The following is a 4,899-nucleotide window of genomic DNA, read 5'->3' on the forward strand; positions in this document are numbered from 1 at the left end:
GTATTGAAATTTCGGGGATGAAATTTTTATAAAGGGGTAGGTTGTGACGACTCGTCCCTAATTCTCCTATGTAATTTCTCCCCTAGTATGTGTATTGACGGATATGCCCTTATTGGCAAGTGACGTGGGCGTATTCATATCACTTTTATTTTATTTCTCGTTATCGTATTTAAATTGTACACGTTGTTGCGAGTGTACGTAAACTTTATCAGTGTGAAAACACTATTCAGGATAGATTTTCGATACTCTTTTCTATACAAAATCCAAAACCGTATCCTTAACTTTTATTTAGCCCATCCCGTGCACCCTCCTCTATTATTACACTTTCTCACCAATCTCATCCATTCCCTCATTTCTGTACCCCAATCAGAAAAAAGAGAAAATGAACTCTCTCTCTCTTCTTTTTCTCTCTCCCGTATACTCTTTTCTTCTCTGCAAACCCTCAAACGAGCTTCAAAGCTCACGGATTGAACCCAAGAATCTCATTTTCGTGTTCATCTCATCCTCACGAACATAACCATGTTCTTAAAACAATGGATGAGTTTTCAACGTCGAACTCGTGAGGTCCGAACTCGGGCAAATTGAGTTCGACGTGTTTTCGAGCGATTTAGGAAGTTTTGAAGCTGAGGGAAGCTTCTACGCAACTCCTTAAGGCTCCTACAGCAATTTGGGAGAAATTTGGAGGTGAAACGACCGAGTTTCGAAGAATTCACTTTTGGGCGGAACTTTCGAGGCTTTTTCCGACGACCTCTGTCCACTTTTTGGACTCCAAACAGGTATAACGCGATTCTACTCTTCACGGGCTTCATATCCATATAAAGTACGTCAAAAATGGTTGAGAAATGAATGAGAACAGTGAGTTTGAAAATTTTCCAGAAATCTGGCAAAAAACCAAGTTGCAGACGGCTGCGGATGGCGGTGACGGCGAGGAGAACCGAAGAAGGAGACAGAATATTTCGTCAGAGCTGACGGAATATTCCTGACGGCGTTAGGTAACGCCGTTAACTTCTGTTAGCTTTTAACAGAATATTTAGTGGAATATTTTGACTGCGTCAGGCTAACTGACAGCACTGGCCTGCGTGTGGGGGCGCGTGAGCAGTCCAAAAATTATTTTAAAAATTTGGGGATGTTCGTGACGTCGAGTAGGTCACGATGGTATATTTAAACCCTATGTTTGAGCAAACTATGGGGGTTTTATTTAGGTTTCTGTATATGTGCTTTAATTAATTCTATTTTAGTTACTTCACATATAGGGGAAACGTATCCTAAGGACGTTTGAGGCCAAGCTAGGCTCGGGGGTTACGACCTAGCGACGTACTTGTGAGTAGGCAGTTTGTTTTTATACTTATACATAATTATAGTTTCCATAAATGCGTATTTACTTCACTTTTACGCTCATATTGCCAAATAATTGATAAGTGCGATATAATTGTGATAAATGCTGCTATATGGTTGAGATATTACTGTCATGACATTCATACATATTTGTACATGCTCATCTTGCTGCACTGGTGTTAGTACTCGCCCCAGGTCTAGGGCCAGTCCTTCACGTGTATGTTCACATCACACATCCAAGTTAGGTGCCAGTCCTGTCGGGTAGATTGCATTAGGCAATCCGACTTGTATGTGACGTGCTTCTGCACCAGTCTTCACGTGATCGTAGTACTAGAGCATATTGATTACACCCCGTCATGTTCATGTCAGAAATTATCTGTTCGAACTCGTGTGTCAGCTTTGATGGATGAGCACTTAGTTATACTTGTTTATCACATGATTATATTATTATGGTTACGTCACCTCACGATGATGGCCATCATGCTTCGACCTTTCCAGGTCGGGGTGTGTCATGGAGTGTATTTGTTGAGGTCCTCCCTCATTATATCAAAATCGAACATTTCTTTCTCTATTTCCAATTGCTTCTCAAAAAGCAAGCACATTTGGACCACTTCTTCGTCCCAAGTCCCTTGACGTTCAATCAATGTTTTAAGATTAAACGTTTTAACTCTGGACAAAATTGTTGCACCATGTATACATGAGGTTTAGAGCAGGAAGAAGAAGAACAAGAAATAATAAACAAACAAAAAAAATGAAATAAGAAGAAATAATTAAAGAGAAAATTAGGAAGAAATTTAATTTTGTTGTAGAACAGTGGATGTCTACTCATGAGAATTAAATAATGGGCAAGTGGCCTTTCCATTGTCTACCAAAACTTGCTTCATACGATTCCTATTTTCTATATATATACAAAGCCCACACAACACCAAGAGAGTTAGAAGTTCACGGGAAAGAGGAAAGAAAAGAAAGAAAGAGAAAAAGAGAAAAGGAAGAAAGGAAGAGAGAGAGAGAGGAAAGAAGAGGAAGAGAGGAAGAAGAGGAAGATGAGGGGGAGATTTAAAGAGAGTTATCTTTGTACTCCTATTATTTCAAATTATAATGAAAATACCACTGCTGCCCCGAGGACGTACTTCAGTCACACTGACTGTAAAGGAACCTCGTAAATTTTGTGTCTTGTTTCATTTATTCCACTGCACCCACAGTCGATTTCACAACACGTTATCAGCACGAGAAGCTCTCATGTCAGTGGAAAGCATAACGCCATAAATTCGGATAAACACAGAGTAGAGACGGCAAGCCAGACACGACAAACAGGGAAGATCATCTTGTCCCAAAAATCCATCAACCTTTCTTTTATCACTTTTTCTTTTATCACTCTAACTATTGATGTGCTAATCCTTATCCCTGCTAGACCTGCAATCTATTTTTCTCTTGTGGACAAGAAAGATGGAGAGATCTTACAGACAAACAAAGGTGCAGCAAAACAAGCAAAGGTATGTCCATTTTTCATTTCTCCCACCGCGCCAGAAGCGCCCCACCGAATTCCGGTGCGAATTGAAATTTCCAACGACCTGAAGTCGTCACGAGATAAGAAAACTCGTACCTGACAACTGGTTTCCAGAGATCCAGAAGAATCTCATTAGACTTGGAAACCCAGATCGTATCGTTCTCAATGGATCTCGAGGACCTCCATGAATCCTTAGTTGTCTGAGATGGTGATGGCATGACTGACTCCACACAGGCCTCCCTCTCTTGTGCCTTCGTCAACCTCACTGTCATCTATGTCTATATGGAGAGGTTCTTGCTTTGCGATGCCATGTTCTTTGGGCCATGCAAGAACAACGCCAGTCTCTGGTAGCCTTTTTGGATTGAATTGGTTTTGTGTAACCCCCACAACAACCCAGCTGGTACTGGGTTTCGAGACTGGTAGAGATAGACAAAGAAAAGGGGAAATGGGGCCAATGATTTGGAAAGGTGCGTTGCACCATGTAAAATGAAAGAAAAGGCAATGTTTTTTTGGAATGGTGTAGAATGTGATTGAATAAGAAAATAATAAAAATAAAATAAAGGTAAAGTTTTTTGGATGGTGTTACACCATCTGAAACGAAAGAAGAAAATATATATATATTTATTTATATGAATGGTGTTGGCTTAAAACACTTTCACAAGTTCTATTTATTTAAAGTAATTTATTTACAGTGGGTAGAATTATTACCCTTTTGCTTTAAAGCTTTGATATTTATGTGAATGGTGCTGAATTAAAGCCCTTGTCACAAGCTTTATTTACTTTACAGCAATTTATTTATCATGGACGGTTTTACCGCCTACTGCTTTAAGTTTTGATTTATGTGAATGGTGCTGAATTAAAGCCCTTGTCACAAGCTTTAATTTATTTATTGTTCAATTTATTTACTATGGCTGGAATTACCGCCTATTGCTTTAATTTATTTATTGTACTTATCTTTTGTTACGATGAGTATAACAAGGACCCAGAGTTCCTTGATTAGATCAGAACATGCAGTTTCTTGATCCTCATCACATAAAATGATAGGACCCGAAGTTCCATCATGCAAAAGGATCAAACATGAAGTCCCTAGATCCTCAAGATCGGACATGAAGTTTCTTGATAAGTACCTTAAGTTTGAAGTGCCACAGTGCCTCAACTTAATTATAATAAAGGTCATAAAAGTCTCAGTCCATAGACTATTTAATAAGGACCAGAAGTTCCTTATGTCCATACTTAAAATGGTTTAGCAGAAGTATTTATTAAGCGGATGAAATTGATTACCCGCGCTCTGCTCATGAAAACGAAATTACCAGTTTTCTACATGGGGACATGTCATTTTACATGACGCATTATTAAGTTCGGATGAGACCAGTTTCCAACCATCAATATTGCTCAGTACAACTCGTGTTTGGGAACTAGCCAAACATTATACATTTATGAGTTTTTGGTTGTGTTATCTATGTGCCTATTGCACTGCCACAACGTACTGAAATGGGCATTGATGTTGAACATCATCTATCATTCAATATTTAGAACCCTTGACTGGGGATATATTTACCGCTTGGTTTGCGGACTGTCATTTTGATAAGACAATTTTTCCGCTGTTAGGGGGAGAAAATATCGTTCCAATAGAACAATGAGAAAATATCATTCCAAAAGAATGATGAGAAAAGACCGTTCCAGAAGAACGAAGAGAATTTGTCTTATTTTGATTCACGAAGCAATCAATGAGAAAATGAAATATGAATAATTGAATGATGCAACGAAAGTGATGAAATCATATATACTTACTGCAAATGTGCCTATAAGAATTGATGTCTCTGTTGGATAAAATAATGAGACAGTAAATGATTTATCTGTTGCACGCCTGAAGCGTGGCAGATTTTTAGACTCAAAAGGTTCAGTTATTCGAAAGAAGAATAATATGGCACTACTGAACTATTGCATTCTCGAAGCATAACTGTTGCATGCCAGAAGCATGACAGTCGCCGCATGGATACACGTCCCAGATAGGACAATCCACAGACATGGGAATGTTGATGTCTCATACATAGAGC

General features: G+C 38.9%; 1 long non-coding RNA gene across 1 annotated transcript; it reads left to right on the top strand.

Moving 5' to 3' along the window:
- Positions 1-2,192: 2,192 nt before the first annotated feature.
- LOC126583378 (uncharacterized) lies at positions 2,193-4,404 on the top strand. The gene is made up of 2 exons (XR_007609731.1): positions 2,193-2,828; positions 2,957-4,404. It is a non-coding gene; the product is annotated as an uncharacterized LOC126583378 (long non-coding RNA).
- The last annotated feature ends 495 nt before the right edge of the window (positions 4,405-4,899 follow it).

The sequence above is a fragment of the Malus sylvestris genome, chromosome 9 (assembly GCF_916048215.2).
Source record: "Malus sylvestris chromosome 9, drMalSylv7.2, whole genome shotgun sequence".
NCBI classification, from domain to species: domain Eukaryota; kingdom Viridiplantae; phylum Streptophyta; class Magnoliopsida; order Rosales; family Rosaceae; genus Malus; species Malus sylvestris.